Below are 20,167 nucleotides of genomic sequence, written 5' to 3' on the forward strand. Positions count from 1 at the left end.
AAGGTGCAGATTACCTCACTCTTTAAAGCATGCAGTTTCTTGAACAGCAAGATTAATATAGCTGGATTTCTAGTGTATCTGATTGTCTTTTACCTTTCCATATGTGGATTTGCTGATGACTAATAACAGGCAAGCTTCTCAGCCTCGTCCTCAGTGGGAACATGATTCTTCCGCCTGACTCCCAGTTTTTACAAAACTGAGGGAAATTATCTACCTTTGAGGCCTGCACCTCAGTGTCCAGCTTGGTTAGGGCTGACCAAAGGACTCAAGTAGGATTAGACAGACACAGATGCACCCCAAATGGATAGCATGAACCCAATTGCCGCAAGAAACAAGGCTAATGGCATGTGGTTGCAGTGAGAAAATTGGACTCTTGCTTTCTTTCCCTGCGAGCTCCTGGCATGCTGGCTGTATCTGCAGGACACACTGCCCTCTCTTGGTCCTAGGTGGGCTCTGGGTCTGGGCTGAGGAACCTGCCCTTCCTGAATGTCCGGGTGGCCAAGGGACGATTGCTGGAGCCTTGTGGGGGAATCTGATATGTGCTGTGATTTATGAAGTCGGTCAGAGTTACAGCCTTTGTAGGTGATTCCAACATCCCCTCCACGACCTCACTGTTTTTTTCTTGTAAATGAGAGTTTTAGGTAAATGTTGGAAAATCATAATTATGACATAAACATTTCAGAGAATTTACACTTCCAGATGTCATGGACTTGTGGGAGCAATCTGGGAACAGAGACTTGTTTGAAAGAGACATCTCTGACTCGATCTGAGTGGTACCCTTTGGGGTCATGCTAGCTCAGAGCCTGTCCCTGGCTGCTGCTGGAGTGATTTAGTGTGAAGCTGAGCACTGAACTGCTCAATACAGGTATTTTAACAAGTGGGATGTAATGGTTTCACATCAGCACATTTCTGCTACATGTTGTGCTTGTTCCTGCCCTTGTGTGGGTTGTTTTGTACTGGCAGTGTCTGACATTGTGTTTAACCTTTTTTATGTCCTGGAGAACCTCATTAATCTGCACTATCTCCTTTTGGATTACTGAAATTTCATTTTACAGCAAGATGGGGGTGAGGCTAGGAAAAGTTAGCTGTTTTTCAGAGCGATTGTGTTCTTTTGTTTTGTCTTTTGTCAAAATAATTGTTGTCAGCAAGAAAACCCAATGTGACTTGGAAGTGTATGTACTCACTGCGTGTACTCTTGAAGGAGCAGCAGATGATAGAAATAGGCAGTGCTTGGGTCAGAGCGCCCCAGAACAGTGAGTGTCCTGGGGCTGCACAAGTTGATGGATATCTCCACTTTCATCTAAATGCACATGGAGCCGCAGACCTAGTTCTAAAAAAGAAAAAGATACTGTGATCCCAAATGTCTCACGTCTCTTACCTGTCTTACTCGAGGAGTCACCTCCCCTCACTGTGCATCTCCCGTGTGGATTGCAAATCTCCCCATGTGCCTGTAGCTCTGTTTCTCCACCATCCCAGTACTGCCTGCTCTGCACTATCACTGTCTGGCTCCCCACAGCTGGGAATTCCCCGGGGACTATGCCCACATCGTGAGTCAAACCCTAGGCAAAGTCGAAGTCTAAACACCTACACAGGGAGTGGGAGAGCTGGGTTTTCTGCATCTTGGGGGAGTTCATACACAAGTCTCAGAGACTGCCCGAAACCACATGCTGCTGGGGAAGGCTTGGGCAGGCTGAGGGAGGGCTTGGGGCACTCTTGCTGGGAAACAGAGGGGTAGCGTGGGGCAGCGTGGAGCAAAGTTACCCACGTGAGAAAGCCTCGTGTGCTCGGACAGGAGCAGCAGGCTCTAGGCTCTGCTCTCAGCACACTTTTGCTAAGGTTCTGAGGAGATGTCTCTGTCTTAGGAACCCACTGTCCTGGGGCACAGGACAGTTGCTGAGCACTCTGCCAGGCTGGTACTCTTTCTTATGCTTTTAAAAGGAAAAAATTGCTTCTGATCCACAGTATCCCACAGCAGGGAGTGCCTGCCCTTAAAGAGCATTCCCAGCTCCGGATGTAAAGAAGCCTGGCAGCACGTAGTGTTCAGAGGAAGAGGCACCCAGAGTGATGTCTCTGCTTGCTTGCCTTTGCCAGTTCCCACTCCAAGAAATATATTTTTTATGCCTAATGCTTACTAGGGGGGCTGAGGCACCTCATTTGGGTTTCTGAATCCTGGGGGGGGGGGGAGGAGCTGTAGGTGCAGAGATACATTGGGTTAACATGGAACTGGTTACCTGACCAGCTCTTGCTGTCCTGTGACAGCTAAAACACAGCTTTAGCATATGCTGGCTAACAGAGCTTGGCTGACATCTGCCCCCATAATGCTGGGGAGCATGGGTCAGCCACTGTCCCAAAGCACTGAGGTTTCTTTGCACTGCTCAGACTGATGACATGTCTGACGTGGGTTTGGTGAGCAGGAGAGAAGCCCCGTGCTCACTTGACCTTGCCTTTTCCTCTGGCAGCCCATGGGTTTCCTCAAGCCATGGGCTACACCTGGCAGCCGTGGCCTGTGGACCATCAGAAGTCAGATTATGGTGGAAGGAGTTGGGGTGCCAGGAAGGGGTATCTTTCAATGAAAAAAATTCAGCACAGATTTGCCATCATGGGAAGAAATGGCTTCTGTCTCGGTGGATCTCCCCTGCCTCTGCTTCTCCATCCCTCCTTTAAGGTGGGTGTATGCGTCACCTCTGTGGTTTCTGAGGTTTGTGACATCTTTTTTGGGAGTCTGCCATGCAGTGACTGCTCACGTGTGTTAGTGGTCTGCTCGCTATGTTGTGATTTCCTTACTCCGGTGCCAGTAAGAAACAGCCATCTGAAAGCGGAAAGTTCCTGCCTTAATGCCCAGCCTCACTTCTTTCCGTGGCCTTGCAAGCTCACTGCTAGCAGTAAGCTGTTCTGTGCTGGTACTGTCTGGCTGGGCTAGCTTGAGGGAAAGGCACGCTCCAGGCCTAACTGAGTTCACTCCAAATCTCCACTTGGTATTTTTATAGTGATTTACACCTTTCTGAGGTTGGGCCTTTGAGCCAGAATTTTCTTTAAAACCAAAATGAAAAGGGAGAGCTGGAAAAACAGCCAAGGGATTTTTTTTTTTTTTTTTCCCAATTGCAACAAGTGAGGTTTTGAAGACAGCCTCGGATTCCTGCTGGCCAGCTGCATGAAAGACATTGTACATGTGGCAGCCTCCTTGCTGAGTGATTAGCTTGTGCAGGTCTGGCTGTCGGTGACCAGCTTGGGCGAGTCTGCAGGTAGCCACGGGGAAGTCCAGAGCGGGAGCGTGTGCCTTCACGTAGATTATTTGTTTTGCAGTTCTCACGCTTCAGCTTGACCAAAACCATACCCTGACCTTATAGCTACAGGCAAGATCAAAATGACTTAGCAGCTGTTATTTATCCACTTACATTAGTCACTCATGTAATTAGGAGATAGTGAGACATGCATTTTACGCTGGCCGTGGGTGACCGGGCGGGAGCCCTGCCACCGCGGCAGGCTTTAGCTGCTGCCACCAGAGGACACTGTTGGATAGTCTATAGACCCTCCCGGCCTGGCAGCCGGCGGTTCCCTTTCTGGTTTGTCTCAGCTTGATCATCCCCCACTCCCAGCCTCAGCCTCCCTCCCTCCACCACCCTCTGCTAAGGTCGCTGGCCTTGGCACTCCTTGCTCTGGCACTGGTTTCTTTAGAGCTGCAACCCCGACTATTCGTTTTCCTCCAGCAATTTTATCGCCCAAGATCACTGTGCTGCAGTATCTTAGGTTTCGGTCTGTCTCTCCTCCCCAGAGGCAGGTAGCCAGTACGCCAGTTTTCTGGGAGCGTGTCAAGGACCTGCATGGAGCTGTAGGACTTGGCATGCTCGGGACCAAGAGACATAAGCCAGATGCAACCTGCCCTGAAATTTGGAAGCACTCGGGGTAGATTTGGGTTTGGGCCTGTTTGAGAGATTAAGTTCAGTCTGGGTTCAGTCCACTACAGTTCCCCATGTTAAAAAAATGTCTGATAATTCTATTCCCTGTAATAAGATTGAAGTGTAAGATTCATTGATTTTGAACTTAGTGCCTTGATGGTTTGTGCAATAAGACAGACATGTCATTACTTGCTTGAAATAAAAAAAATAGTTGTTAGGCTACTTTTTCAGAGGGAAGGAGGCATTCCTTAAGGAGCCTGAACAGGTGGGCATGTGAGTGATGTGGGTTCCTGCAGGTTTCCTTCTGAGAAAGGCAAGCTGAATTAATTCTGTGTGAAAAGGGCCTTCTCTCAGGCCTGATCGCTGAGCCTGGGCTTGAGGCGAGGCAGAGAGGCAGTGTCCATCGCTGCCTGTGAGAAGTTCCTCTTGGCACCTCACCCCAGGAGCAGCTTGGCTGTGCTGGCTCTCACATAGGCAGCCTTGGGGATAGGGGAGTGGAGAAGCAACTGTGAGCCTTGTCTGGGGACTGTCGCTCATGGTGGCAAAAATTGATTTTGCTCCTCACAAAGAGTGGGCTTCCTTCGGTCCAAACTCAAATGGACAAAATCACTCTTGACTGATTCTCTGTGGTTAAAGCCATGGTTTGCGCTTTCCCGGGGGCCTGCTTCAGTACTGGCTGCCCTCAGCTGCAACTTCTTGAGACTTTTGGAGTCACTTAGCAAAGTGATGGAGAATTGGACCCTGCCCCAGGCAACACACAGACATTTTGCAGGGCCTTGTTCTGAATGTAAAACTGCTTTTCTGTGAAAAGTTTTGGGATGATTACCATTTTGGGGGGGGGAAGCTCCTCTGTTTTAGGATCGTCCATGGCATGAGGTATGTTCTGATTTGCAACATTGCCTGGAGATCAGAACGGGGTTGTTACCATCTACTGTTATGTCTTTCACTGCTAACACACAGATTTAGAGGGAATACGGATCTGTATCTCTGTTCATGTCATTTAGCATAACTGCCTTGAATTCAAAGAGTTTAGTCCAGCTGAGAATCTGGTCCATCTTTTACACACAGGGTTTTGTTTTATGTAATGGTGTTTCTGCAAACATCTTTGCCAAATGCTAATAGTGCACCAGAGAGAAAGTTCACACTTGTGCTTTGGTGAGAACTAGCATGCCGAAGAACTCCATGCATTGTGCTTAGACCAAGAAACAGGGCTTCAAACACCTCTGTGATGGGGAAAGATTTTTAGCTGGCAGTTTCCTTTCTCTTTGGGATAAGAAGTGCCTGCAACACTTAGTGTAGGAGAATTTAGCTGGTCCACTCATGAGCTTTTTTATATTTGAAGTGTTTAAGAAAGGCGATGGTGGTTTTAGAAGTGAAGAGTAAAAATGGTCTGGCAGTTAAGTGATGTTTAAGGATGAATGTAGTGTAGGCAGCGTTCCCTTGTAATATGTCAGGAGGCGGGAGGCAGCAGTCTGTATTAATTATGCTTACGGTTAGCAGCCAATGCCTGTGCTTCAGCCGGGACTAACTGTGCTGATTATGATTGATTGGAATTCCAGAGAAGACTCAAACTCAGTGTGTATTCTCAAAGGGGTGGATAAGTATGCTGAGATGATAATAATAATTCATTAAAGTTTTATATTCTTTATGGTGCTTTGTCCCCTGCGATGGTAGAAGCATTTCTGTAATCCAGAGTGTGTTGGAATATTCCTGGAACATTTCTTTCCTAAGGAGTATTCTCATTCAGAAGACTGCTTCAACTCACTGGGAATGAAACTGTTCTGCAGAGCCCCAGATTTCATGTGCATGTGGCAGCCTGGGAACTGATGGAAAGAAAAGGAAGGTGCTGAAACTCATAGGAGAAAACTCCCTGCTCGTCTCCATCCCATGTTGCTTCCTGAAGTGGTTGAGGAGTTTGGCAGGGCCTCCTGGTTCTCACAGAGACACTAAAGGGTCTTCATGTCACTGAGGTTTAGGCCATGTGTTGGAAAGGTAGTTTCCTCCTGTAGTTGAAGAAGAAAGAGAGAGTCTGACATGAGAATGAGGGTTGACATTTCACTTCCATGTCACACCCAGAGAACAAATGGGATCTGTGGCAAGAGTGGATGTGCTTTCATTTTTGTTGGTTTACCCAGAGCAGATGAGATGGCTTTATCCTCTTACTTTGGCTGCAGGGAGACAGCAAAGTCCTGATCTAACATAGAGCCTGCAACAGCAAAAGTTAAACCTGTGAATTTCTTTTGGATCATCACTTTTTCATTGTGTAGCTCTGGGTTCTTTGACCCAGTATTAGGAGTCCTAGAGTTGGGTTTAGTATTTCAGGGTACAAGGGCTTGGACTGCTCCTATTTTGAATCCTTTTCTATGAAGTCTCTTTTTTCCCACTGGCTCTTTGATTGGCTACATTGCTGAGTAGAGTATGAAAATTGGGAGTCAGAAGTGGTCTGAATACACTCTCCCAACCCTGCCCCGGCAATATCTCTGGTATAGCAGGGTAAACCAGGAGCAAGGGTAGGGTTTTGCCAGTGGAAAGCTGGGATCTGAATCTAGTTTTTAGATCCATTGATTTCAGTGGATTTCCTTATGGCCTGAATTACCCCTTTATCCTTGTTTGATCATATACCTGCTAATAGGTCTGGTCTGTTGATAAACTCTGAAGGGTTAGAAACCATGCTGTGGGGGACAGGCACCCCACACCCCTTTTTTAAGTAATGCTTTTTGTCTGAATTTACCCCTTGCAAATATATTTGTAAACATGCACAACATATACAGGAGGAGAGGCCATAGCGTCATGGCTGGGATCTGGTGCAGAGGAGCAGGAGGACACCAGTGATCTGCTTTCATGGAGTGAGCATGTGGAAGGTGCTCGCTCTTGTGCCTCAGTTTCTCCCTTTGCAAACAGAGGGGCTTGGTAACAACTGCCTTGCAAGATGACTCCCACAGTGTGGCATTGGTGTCTCTCTGTAACACAGGGCCCCAGCAGAACAGCTCTTGCAGTAAGATATGATTTAAATTATTTAGGGTGTTGTCATGTGATCAGAACTGATTGAGTTCCTGTGGCTTAACAAGTTGCCATCTGTTATCATCCCCATTATGAATTATGCATTAGCTTAAATCAAGGCTTAAACCAAAGGAGTTCAAGCAAAGGCCTCACCCCAATGATACCATAAAACTGTCTTTATGGCTGTTAGTACTGGATCCAAAACACTGCAGCCACACAGGAGAGCATGCTGGTCCAGTACAAGCTCTCTCTGCTGGTTCAGATCATCCTGGCAGATTCCCTTAGTAGTGGCAGGCTTTATGCTGGGCCAGGTGTTGTCTGCCCTCCTGGTCTAAACTCATAAAACTGGTGAAAACTCCATTGCCTGTGTCCTGGCTAAATAGACAGAAATGAGACTCTGGGCCCACACCAGGGTCCCAATGGGCTCCGAGGGATCTGAGGCTGAAGAAGGCACAGCAACCACATGCTGAATTGCGGGCTAATTCGATGTGAGGCTTTGTGAAGCTGTTGGCTGTGGAAGTGCTATGAGCCCTACTGTAAAATCTGACAGTATTTACTGACAGTATTTATTACTACTCTGGCCTGGAAGCATTGTGGCCAGAAAGCAGGGTCCACCAGACCTTTTCCATTTCTCAAGCTGATCTGCAGTGCGTCAGCTAGTCAGTGCATTTTCCCTGTGAAGGAGAGGTGTCTCAAGCAGCTCCAGCTATGTGTATGGGCTACTTCCCTCTTAGGCCAAAGTGCTGTTGCTCCTTCATAGCTCAGGAAACTCCTGCTAGCCAAGCTGTGAAGTCTTTCCCTTTTGGTTGTATAGCTTCTATCAGATCTGCGGTGGCAAAATCAATTAGGGTCTGCTGTCCTTCTACGGGTTCAATTCCCTGACGTCCCATCATCTCTCAAGTCACGTTTACAGGCCAGGCTTTCTCTGCCTGCAATACACCAACACAAGGCAGCCAGCTTGGCAGCCCAGGGTGATTGGGGCAGGCTTGGCGCTTACTGCAGCTCTGGGGTTGGCTGAATTTATACATGTTTGCTAGGCAGCAGATTGGGTCAGTGACCTTGTTCTGATGCAGAGGCAGGCCGTTTATTACCATCCATTTGAGATCAGAGCCTATAAAATAAACATTTCTCTCTGTGGGAACAGGCAGCAGAGATTACTGTAGCTAAATCAAGACTTACTTGGTGAGTGTGCGTAGTAGGGAACACAGAAAATTCATGGCATCCACAGAAGCCAAGTGCTTTCACACAGATTGTGTGGCTGTCCTGAGGAGGACCACTGGGATCTGTGAGCCAAACAGGATGGATAGGCAGGGAATGAATGTCTCCTGACATCAGCAGTGGTTGCAATGATCATTCCTGTTTGAATTTTGGGTCATAAATCTATTTGCGGCTGCAAGGACACTTCCAGTGGCTCCAGCTTTATCCCAGTGTTCCCAGCTGTATTTTTACAGCAGGAGGGTACTTGTTCCATCAGCGGGCACAAAGGCCAACTCTACGGCTCCCGGCTTCTGCCCTTGCATATCTGAGGGCAAAATCCTTTGACTTCAGAGGGAGTTACTCACACAATGTCCCTGCTAGAAACAGAACTATGTCCCTCCTCTTTAAAGCAGGGCCAGATTCTCTGTCTTCAGCTTGATGTGCAAAGCTCTTCCCCTGGGAGAGAGCCAGCCTGCTTTTTCTCCCAAATTCACAAGTGTCCATACCCCTTGCAGTTTTACAGAGGGCTGAACAGTCTCTTCAACCAAGATAGGAATTCAGAGTCTTTCTTAATGTCTTTTGGAAAGTGGGAAGTGGACAGGAAAGCAATAGTGCCACCATTAAGATTTGTGTAAAGTGCGCTGGTCATATTGGAGATCTTCTCTCACATTTTGTCCCGATGACTTTGCAGTCTGAAGGTGCAGAAAAAGAATGGTGAAGCCCTGGATGCTGGGGCCATACTGGATCAGGAAGGAAGGACGAAGAAAGCAAAGGAGAAAGGGCTGGGATTTAGTGTGGACCACCAGGATGGGAGAGAAGTGAGACAAATTCTTGAACTAAGTCTTAAATTGCTCCAAACCACAGGGTATTGTGCTTGGGGGAGAGGCAGGGAGGGAATAGTTATGCAATTTCATCCTCAATCATGCAAAGGCAAATTATTGGACAAAGGGATTGTATTAGATATATTGCAGTTGGAGCCTAGTAGAGCATTTGATACAGGGTCTTACAAGATCTTGCCCTCCCTCCAAAATTGTTTGGCTTGTCTTGGATAGGAATCAGTCATGTGGATTAGTAAAAATGACAAATGATACACGGCTCTGATCATGAAGATTTTCGACCAATGTGACTGATGAAAGTTTTTGATTCATCCGTTTTACTGAGGGCTCCTCCTGTGCATTAGGAAAGCAGTAAAGAGCATTTTAATGACAGTTTTAGGTGCAATATTTTGCAAACATTACTAAGTACTTTGTACATGAAGCGTGGCAGAAACCAGGAAGTTTGGTAATTTTGGTGGGATAAAAATAATGAAAACAATGGAATGTTGGAGGAGAAAAAGAAGTTTTTCTATCTGAGAAAAACATCTGAAACCAAATTCTTTAGGAAGGAGGAACCATGAAAGCTTCAGTGTGAGAGACAGCAAAGTGAGCAGTGCGTAGTTTGGGCTTGCATACTTGGGTGCGTGTGATAGACTTAACAACGAGGTAACTGAAGTCAGGTTATTGGGCCAGACTGTAGACTGGGGTAAGCAGCATAGCTCCGTGGAAATCTATAGAGATTTGGCAGTTTATCCCTGCTGAAGATATAGTTGGGGTAGAATTTACTGCCAAGAAACTACCAATCAACTGGATTGAAATCAGACCTGAAAGTAAGAGGGATGAGTTAAATGAATCTTCCCCCCACATATTAAAGAAGAAAGTCTGCTTACCCCAGGCCAGAGGAGGATGGAGAGACTGTACAGGAGCCTGCCAAAATCGCAGAGGTGTGGGAGTATTACTGAGCAGTATGGGAGGACTTGGCACACTTGCAAGGAAATGGAGTATGGCACTAAAGCCCATCCCTTGGGAGCAAGACTGCTGGCTGGGAGGCAGCCTTGATGACCAAATCAGTCTTCCTACCTCTGTGTAATTGGACTCTGTGGATTATGGCTAAGATTTCACTGTAGGCAGGTCATGAGATTTTACCCAACAGTCCCACAGAAGGAGTTACTCTGCCCTGTAGTCGACGTGAATATTGTCTAGCCCAACCAATTGTGGCTCAGTAGGAGATTTTCTTTCAGAAAGCTGCCCACTCATGATCCGAGGAGTCCAATTATGATGACTTTACCATTAATGCATAGCCCATACTCAGCTCCTATCCTTGGAAAAACGCATGCATGCAGGTCATTTACATACTGTGGCCAGTTCAGGAAGGAACCCATGTGCCTCAATAGTGTGTTTCTCATTCCACCCTGCATCCAATAAAGCTCTGGCCACCTGGCTGGAGAATATGAATACTTTGTTTAATGTTCTTGCTGCTCCGGGTGAGCTTCCACCTGCATCATCTGCAACACTGTAAAACACAGTCAGCATTGTGAGAATGGAAGGGCTAAACCTGAAACGATCCTGCACCACTCTGCTTGGCTTGCTGGTTCTGGGACTGGAGAAGGATGAAGTGTTTCCTCATCTGCTTTCCACGGTTTGCATCAAATGCTGCCTGGGCCCTTCTCAATAGCCACCAATGAGGAAAATGCAACTTACTGCTACTCTTCAGTACATTTTGCTCGAGGTATGGCTTTTTATATTGCTTTATGTGGCATTTGGCAGTTTAGTCTTCTGGAGCATCTGCGGATACCAGTGTGAAACAGTGACTTAGGCATTAGAGCATTTAAAATGATGGCTAGTCAAAGGATGTACAAAGCTGGTCAGTCTATAACGTTTGCATTATAGGCAGTAATGCTAATATGAGATGCTTTCAGTGTGAAAGCCATTCAGCTGAAATCTTCTGATCCAAGCAATTGGTAGTTTTTAGGATGGTCTTATACTGCAGCTTCGAACTTCTGTACTCATGGTATTACCTACCATATATTGAGTTTAAGCTACAGCTAGTTGTCCTGTGGGCCCATCTTACATGAACTGCAGGGGCTGAGTTCACATGGTGGAAAGCAGAGTTCTGTTCTTCCTCTCTTCAGCTCCACTCCTTGTAGTGACGTTATTCCTGGGTTACACCAGATTTGGGCTTGCTATCTTTCGCTTTGATAGTAGATCGGGGCGAAGAGGAGTGACTGATCACTCCCCAATCCATTTCAGGAGAGAACTGGGTAGTCAAAAGGTTACTTTTTAAAAAAATACTTAGTATTTTAGAAAAATTCTTATATCTTCATTTGCTCCTGTCTTTGTGATTTCATTCCATAAAAATAGCTCTGGGATTGTTAAAGGGTGTTCTTTTAGATAGTAGCGTACAGCAGAAAAGGCAGCATACCTTAAGCAAGGAGTAAGCAGCTAGGTTTCAAACACTCACTGAACTTGGTCCTTCAGGCAACTCTTTAAGAGTTTTGCACCAAGAGAAAAGGAGAGTAGAAAGGAGAAGGTGGAAGGGAGTGTTTATACTGAAATCTTTATTTAATTCCGAAAGCCTAGAGCAAAGCGTCAAAATAGAGTGCCTCATACAAGCCAAGACAGGGAATAGAATTTCCATTTTATTCCAGATGAGAAGTAGGTCTTGTTATAAAGAGTTTGGGTGACAAAGGTAAACGTACTTTAAATTTCTACTCCAATCTATTTTTAATTATTCATGTGTAGATTCTTTTGTAGGGTTAACAAGGAATTTGCCAGAAGCCAGCCCACAAAGGCTTGAGTTGTAGTTTTCCAGCAGACATCCTGAAAAAAACACTGTCACAGGCAATCAGCATCCTTGGGGAGGTGGCCTGTTAGCAGGGTGTTTACTAATTGGGATCATTCTGCAGCAGATAATTGTTTGTGACACCCACGCTGATTGGACCCACAATATCTTCCCATCCTGCAAATGGTCCGTGACAGTTTTGATGAATTTGAAGTTTGGAGTCTGAATAAATCTACGGAAGGAAAAAAATGCTTCCACTGGAAAATATGTGTAGAAGAGCAGAGCTCTGCCCTGGGTCAGCCTCCAAGAATGGAGCCACATGAGCACACAGAAAGAGAGGCCTCTCGGTGGGTCTTGTCAGACATTCTATTTTTTCCTCTTACATTTAATTAAGAGACTGGGGGAGGACCAGCCATGCCAAATTAAAAATGGGAGAGATGGTTTAGCTCGCACAGAACAGGGATGTCCTAACCAAGGACTTTTGGGCTTACTGGGAAACTGCAGATTTATTGAAATATCCCTGCAATGAGTTCAGGTGCGGGTCAGGCCTTCTTGCTGGCAGACATTAGTGAAAGTGATGCAGATGTCCCCAGCAAACAGGCAGTTCTCTGAGCTTGGGAACAGTATGTAAGGGTTGCAAGCATCATTTTGCAGAGGAGCTGTAGAGAATTTTTTGTTTCTGCGGGCTGGACTGAAATGTATTTTACATTTTTGCTACATTTGACTGCTACATTGATATGTGCTAGAATTAAAATTTTTTAAAAAATTCTACAAAAAAAAGCTTCTTTGTAACGCAACAGTTTGGAGCACCTGGTACCAGATCAGTGCTGTCACAGCCAAAGTGAAGTGCTCAACAAATCCCAAATTACACTCTTTTTTCAACTGGGTCAGCATTTCAGCATTTTTTTTTTCTTTCTCTGGAGGAGTAACTTCATCCTGGCAGATTTCAGGTCTAATAAGTCATCATGTGTCCACAGCATTTTATGGCCAGACTGAGGATCATAGAACTGTAAGAGCATTCTTGCCCAGTCCCCTGCTCAAAGCTAATTTGTCCTTCTGGCCCAACCATAAATTGTATAGCCAGAATAAGCACCATATTGTGTATTTTCACTCATTTGACAGAAATCTGGTTGTTATGCTTTGTCTGGTTTGCATCTGTACTGCACCAAGGTGAGCTGGAGATGTGGCAGGTTTAGTCTTTGCAGTTAAGAGATTCTGTAAGCTCCATGCAAGTCCGCAGCATTTGCCAGATTTCAGACTGAGGATGAAGTTGCAGGGCTGATTTCAGGCCATGGATCAATGATAGGATATTCTGGGCTTCCCTGCTCCTAAAAGGTCCTAAGTGGTCAATATTTTTTCTATACATATTTCAGGAAGACTAGCAAAATTAGTATTGGCCATATATCAGGTCTAAGAGTCACTGCTACAATTCCCATATCCACTGTCTGGACCTTTTGATTGGGAAGTAAAGAATTAAAGAAGCATTACTCTGTAATAAGCTCGGCAAGCCAGGAAAGTTATTAGTGCTGTTATGATAAACCTATATTCATGTCCTGGAATCAGAGGGCTAGTAATGGCTAAAGCATAGGAGACAAGGATTCAAAGGTGTCCCAAGGCAACAGAGTTCATATTCCTGCTCAGAACAAAGGTCAGTCATCCTCCTGAGCCAGAAACTATTTCTGGAGACAGAGCTCTCCTTCTGTAATAGCTGTGCTCCATTCCACAAGCAAATGAAGTTCCAGATGCAAATTGGCATGAAAAATTATGAGAAGCCATCTAGATCTGAGCTTTGGAAAAGGGGAGCTCTTTATATCATGTCTCATTTCTTCCAGATCCTCCCTGCCCAGCCCAGTGAGAAGCATCCCATGAAAGGCCAGCTCACTGGACATTTTAATGACGGTCGTTGTAGAATTAACCATAGCAAGCTGAGTGGTGGTGTATGATACAATTGCAAATCCCTCCTCCCAGTGGTCTTATCAAACTGCAAACCGTTCTCTGAAGATCTGGCTGGATACTGAAGAATGATCTCAATAAACTCATCACCTTGGGGCCTGTGATTGCACTGCATACATTCAGTACTAATTGACTGAGTTAGATGGTGGGAGAGAAGCCAGTGTCCTGTCTTTGAGGCAAAGCTGAAGGTGCTTCTCAGGAGATCAAAATCGTAACATAGAGTAAAAGTGTCAGGGCGCTGAATAATGTAGCTTCATCATTTATGCAGAAGTGTTGTTCAGTTCTATACAGAATCACTAATGTAATGAGAACACCTAGCACAGCAGAAGGCTGGATGAATGAATGAAAACACACAGGACTTGCAGAAGGAGATCCATTGTCACAGAAAGGCAGGTAGCGCATAGCAGATCCTGGCCATTTGACACTCTATATTTAAGATTTCTCCAGCGAAACCCTCTAATTAAAAAAGAACTATATTCCCTAAAATAAAATTTTCAAGTATTTCTCAGCACCATTGTTAGTCTTCTGTTATGTTGTAGTAAAGTCAGAAGACTTGCCCAAAGCCATACAGAGAATGAAAAAGTCCTGACGGGAAGTGTCCAGGTGCACTTCGCAGTTGCCCCTTTTATGTAATGAATGGGGTTAATTAACTGTTTCTAAAAATACGTTAAACCTTTCCCCAGTAGTAAAAGCCAGGATACTCTTCTGGTCCTGCAGCATTCCACTGAAGCCAGCAGGATCATACAGGAGTGGTGTGGTCCAGCTTTCTGGCTCCTATCAGAGAATTATGACTTAAATGGGATCAAGGACTCAGTCTTTGAGTTGGAGCACTGGTTACAAGAGATGATCATTTTTATGACTCTTACCAGGGGCAACCCGTCTCCTCAAACCCAGCATCCTGCACATTAGCTTAACTCTGATAATCTTCTGGAGCTTTAGCAGATTCACAGGAAGGGGTGGACCTGGAAGGATTCCTGGAGGCTGTCAAATAAGTATCCAGCATTTCAATTGCAATGAGCTCCAGTGCATCTTCTTTAAATCTGTTTCAAGTTGTTTTTTCGGGGTCAATGGAACACAGTATAAATCCCGTCTCACTCAAGTCCTTCAGGCAGAGAATTTGGGGAATACATATGGAAATACTTTTGCCTGGTGTTCTCTACTCTGCACCCCTCCCAAACAGAACATACATTTGTGTTGTAGTATAAAAGGGGAAAACCTCTGAGCCTGGAGTAATGTATGCAGTTCAATAATACATGAAATTCAAAGCCACACATTAATCACATTCATGTTTAACTTTCAGATTTAAAACCCTGCAGGTTGGCTGGCCTTTGTTCTGCTAAGTGGAAGGGGGCATTCCAGCCTCTCCGTGCAGAGTTCAAAAGCTGCCTTGGGTAACAAGTGCAATTGGCTTTATAGGCCTCATTGTATTCTCCCTTCGGGGCACAGTGAGAAGCTACTGCACAGGTTGGCCCCTTATCAAGCAGTTCAAAGGAAGAAAAGTTTGGATAGCAAAGGTTTGGCAGGTCACTGCAAGGGGGTCCTTGCAGGTTCAGGAGGCTGAGACTGGAAAAGTGATGATGCTGAAAGTAGCAGCATTGGCAGGTCTGGGCGGGAGGAGCAAGTTGTACAACAACCTCTCCTTTTCCCCCTGCCACCATCCAGTTTCCAAGGCTCTTGTTTTCACTAGTGTTAGCTCATTTGGAGATTTTTGTGAACAGCATTTCATGTTGGAGTGCTTGTCTCTGATGTGCCCTTGTGTGTTGGATTATTATTAACTGTTCTTGGTGGTTACCTTTGTCCAGGATTCACTCACTCATTTGAGTGCTGCAGCTTCCTTGCTTCTGGCTGTTCAGACCCCCATTCTCCCCTCCTCTACTCAAAATGCTGTTGCAGTATGCCTTTATCCCAACCTTTTCCCAGCCACCCTGGCTTTCCAGGGCTCCACACAGGCACATTAAGCTACAAGGAGCAAAGACTATTCTGCTGCCCTTTAGCAGCCTGCTGCCATAGGAGCCTGTCTACCTGCCAATATCTACACTGGCCTTAGTTACAAACACCAATGGTGTGCTGCGGCTAACCAGAGAATAAATTTATTCACAGTAGCTGATTTGCATCAGGGTTGTAGTCCTGGGTGATCCAATTATAAGCAAGATGTGGCAGTAGTGATGGTTTTTGCTGTGGCTGCAGATATATTGGAAATAACTTCAGGTGGACCAATTTGGGGGCTGGTAGCAGTCCAGCTGTGGTATTTTGGAGGTTAAGAAGGTAGCAAAATCCTCACCAGAAACCTGGTAAAGGGCAATTAATCTGCGATATTTTGGCCATCAGGTAGTTAAAGTGCATCCACAGGTCTGTAATGACATGTCCTCCAGCTTCCAAATCCCAGTGCATCATCCCAGGTAAGACCTGAACTTAAGATGTTCTGTCTGAATGGGGGAGATGCAATGAGCATCCCAAGAGTGCTTGTAAACATCCCAGAAAACAGGATATGGGACAGACTTTTCAGAAGTAAACACACCGGGTGACTCAGTGAGACTACCCATCACCAGCAAATGAGCCTGAACTTTGAAGTTAAATGGTCTAAATTCCAGAGAGTCCAAAGGTTTTACACAGTGGAGTGAAATGCCAAATTCTGCAGGCATATCAGAGGTATAGTGTTGGATTAAGATCTGTATATATAATGATGACCTCTTGCTGGTGGGTCATCCAAGGACATTTTCTGAGCTAAACTTAGCTTCTGATGGCGCAAATCATTAATAGCCATCAAAGTGGTGGAAGGGTTTGATCCTGTGAGGTCCTTTCCAAAACCTAAGCAGGAGAATAAAGACGTCTTTTAACGGGGTAGAATTCAAATGCCTGTTAAGATCAAGTGGTAAATTCATCACTCTCACTTGCAAAATTGTGGGCTGACAAACTAAGCCCACCACTCGACGAGAAAGACAGCATGGCCTGAAAGACTTTCATATAGAATACAAATATAGAGGTGCAGCAGAGGGCATAATTTTCCTGTGCTGTCAGTTGGAGAGAGAATATTTTATGCAGCAACACTGAATTTAACTTGCAGTTATAAAGTATATACTGTTCTTGTAGGGCCACAGTGGGGTTTTAATGAAGCAAATGGCAAAACTCCCACTGACAGGGTTTGGCCCTCAGCAACGTCAGCTCCGGAAGTTATTCTGTTATGTATTATATGTAGAAAAAAAAGGAAGTTTCCAACCTATCAAGCTTTGATACAAACAACTTTTCCTATTTATGTCAAAAGGATGAAGTGTATCCTGTAAGCAGCATGCAAAAATTTCCAAAAGGCTGGATTATTGAATAATACCTTGGAGTTTTAGTGAGAGATCACTCAAATGACTTTCCAAACTTACTCCCTATGCTTCTGCACTCTCCAAATATATGGCAAAACGTGGAGCAGGCTTTCCAAAGGCATTAAGCACCCCGCCCACATTTTAAGGACTGTGTTAACTTGAAATCAATATAGAGCCAGGTGTCTAACTTAGACAATCCCTGGTGTTTCATAGTTGAAGGTTGCCATAAAGAGCAGTGTTAGTTAGGACATAGTGAAAGATCTCAGGGAAGTTCTGTTGATTTGAAAAGGAACAGGACTCAACTCAGCTTCTGATCTAAAGGGTTTGACACACAAGCATCTGTCAGCTGCCCAGAAATAACTTGCTCTTGGTATATTCTGACCCTGTGACAATCCACAATAAATGGAAAATAATTAGATTTAGTGTTTTTCTCTTTAACTCGTGGGAAAGCTACCCCATATTTGAAAAAAAGGTCCCCCAGGGATATGAGCATGCATGTAGACTGAGAGAAGCTGGTGTGTGGTAGTTTGTTGCATTGCAGTCACTCATTTCTGCGCAAGAGCTCTGTGATACAGCAATTTCCATTTTTTCTAACTTGTCTTGTCTTTGCTGCTGCTTCCTTTCAATTCCCATTTTCCCTAACAGACAGGAGGAGAGATTTCTGTCATGGTATTCATAGGCCAATACAGAAATTGTAAGTTTGATGCCCATACACCATTTCTTCTTTCTGTTTTTCTGACTGATAGAGATAAGCTGTATCCCATTGCCCTAAGGGAACAAGACCTAAGGTGGTGGTTTGCTGCTGGTTCTCTCAGCTTAGAAAAACACGATGCAAACTGCAACTTTTGTTTACATTTGTAAGGGTTAGATGGATGTTCACTGAACCACTGGAGGCTCCTCGCCTTTAAGGTGGGTTACAGCTGGAAGATGTCTTTATGATCAGCAAAACCGATCCAACTTCTGAAAACCTGGCAGGCACCCTCTGGTTCAGACTGTGGAAAACATTCACGCACAAATGATGGGAATGTCCAGTTCTTTCATATCTCTTTTGTTTATATCATTTATTCATGTAAAGAAGGTGTCAAGTTTGAAGCGGCACCTCAAAATCACATTTCTGATGTTGCGGAAGCTGTGGTGGCTCCTGAGCAAGCTCAGGATGGATAAAGTATTTCTAGAAGCCTGGGAAGAGCAGAGGTGGTGGGAATGCCTACGGAGAGAAAGGACTGCATCTCCCTGCCTCTGGTGCTGGACATTGGAGTACCTACTAAATCTTCCAGTAGGTGGAGTGGGATCTGCTGGTGGTGCTGTACATGTCTTTTATCTCTCACAAAGCGTAGTTAGGTGTCAGAGGTTCTCTGTGGAGACCCACCAGCCTGGTGAGATCCACAGCAAGCTCACATGGCAGGGTGTCCTGAATGGAGTTGTATTCAGGGTGGCTGAAGACACCATCCATTGCGAGCATCAGCTCTCTATGCTGGCAGTAACTAGATACTGGATGAAAAGACAGCAGAAGCTGGCACATTTGGTTCAAAGTTTATAATTAGTGGACTGTGAAGAGGAGTACAGTTCCCATCACACAAGGGGAAAACTCAGTTTTTCAGTCCAAAGTGTGAGAAAGTGAAGCTCCTATGACATTCTAGAGAGGAAAGACCAGTGGCTCTTTGCTTTACAGGAAGACAGAGGTGATGTATACCTTCTAGAAAGCTGTGTAGGCCTTACTTGTGTCAGGCTTAGCTCCCTGGCTTCATGACAGTGCTCTGGCAGAGCAGAAGATTGGTTCCAATACCCCAAATTGTTAAAAATATAGTTAGGAATACTCTTTGAGAGAGCCTGAATTTAATGTGAGGCAACAGGTTATATCTAAAAGGAGTTTTTCTTAGAAAGTAGTGTCTGATGAAAGACTTGCAGTCTCTGTTCAGTTCATATGGTGGCAAAAAAATATTTTAGCCACACTGCAGGCAGCCAGATAGTTCGTAAAAAGATTCAGTAACTTAACATGATCTTACTTGTATAGAACTTGCTGTTCTTTGATCCATCTAACTCAATCCAGGAGGGCTTTAAAAGGAGAGAAATAAAGTGTTTCTAATTAAAAATTTGAAAAAAGTTTTCAAGAAAAAAACACAGCAGAAGAACATCAATTGTAGAATTATTTAATTTAAAAAGTTTCCTAATTCTCTCCATGTTTTGACATGAAAGGTGGATCTGTGGCCAGCTTGTTAAGCGGAATCGCTTGGCTACTGGCCCACACACATGGGTAGCAAGCCAATTTCTGCCCTACCTCCTCACTGCACTGCTGATGTGCTGCAGCGTGGCAGGAGGAGACAGATGGACATGAGCAGGAACACTGCGAAATTGGCAGAGTCAGCGGTTGATTGGATGCCATTTTTACAGCTGTTGGATGTTTGAATTTGGGAAAGGAAAGCCAACTCGTGATTTTAAGACAAGGATAATTTCAGTCCTTTAGTGCCTCAAAAGGGGAGTGACCAGGAGCGACAAAGTCTTTGAGATTTTGCAACTTGTGAGCACGTTTCTCCTTGTCAATTTCTTAAGGTGACAAATTAGGAGAAAGGCTTTTTTTGTTGTTACATCTTTGGGGGGAAAAGCATGTACAATATTTCTTAAGTAGGTTTAGGTCAGGGCAAAACTTATTTGATCTCGAGTTTCACTGCAATTTCAATCATTCTCTCTGGCATCTGGTGCCCATTTATAAGGTACAAAATAAGGAATCACTTAAAAGCATGCGCAAGCAAATGTGAAATTTGTGCTAAAACAATGCACTTGGGGATTTTAATACAATAATTGACCCCTTCCTTGTTTGTCTGTCTAATGCTCACTTTGTTCTCTCTAGATCTCACAAGATATTGAATTTACTGGCTAGAGAAGGGCTGCAGACTAGAGAAAACAGAAAAATTTGCTGAGAAAGCAGAAGAAGTGGTTAGTGGAAAAATCTTGTTTTCTCTGGGCAAATAGTACTTACTCTCCTTGTGATCAACACCAGATACTCCCCAGCAATGGTTTCTTGTTTTTCCACCCTGAAAGAGTCCTTCTAACAAGAACTGTTGTGTTTTACTGGTTTTACAGATTTGATAAAAAAATTCAGAGTGCCATACAATCCATTTGAGATAACAGTAGATCAGTACTGAAAACCTTCCACCTCACAAATTCCCAACCACCAAAGAGATTTACAGACAGTGGTGACAGCCCTAAGCTCTC

The 20,167-nt window shown here is 44.8% G+C and overlaps 1 long non-coding RNA gene across 2 annotated transcripts in view; it reads left to right on the top strand.

Moving 5' to 3' along the window:
• The window catches only part of LOC142035262 (uncharacterized), a 291,199-nt gene that overhangs the window by 9,086 nt on the left and 261,946 nt on the right, over nucleotides 1-20,167 (top strand). The window lies entirely within an intron of this gene.

The sequence above is a fragment of the Buteo buteo genome, chromosome 10 (assembly GCF_964188355.1).
Source record: "Buteo buteo chromosome 10, bButBut1.hap1.1, whole genome shotgun sequence".
Lineage (NCBI taxonomy): Eukaryota > Metazoa > Chordata > Aves > Accipitriformes > Accipitridae > Buteo > Buteo buteo.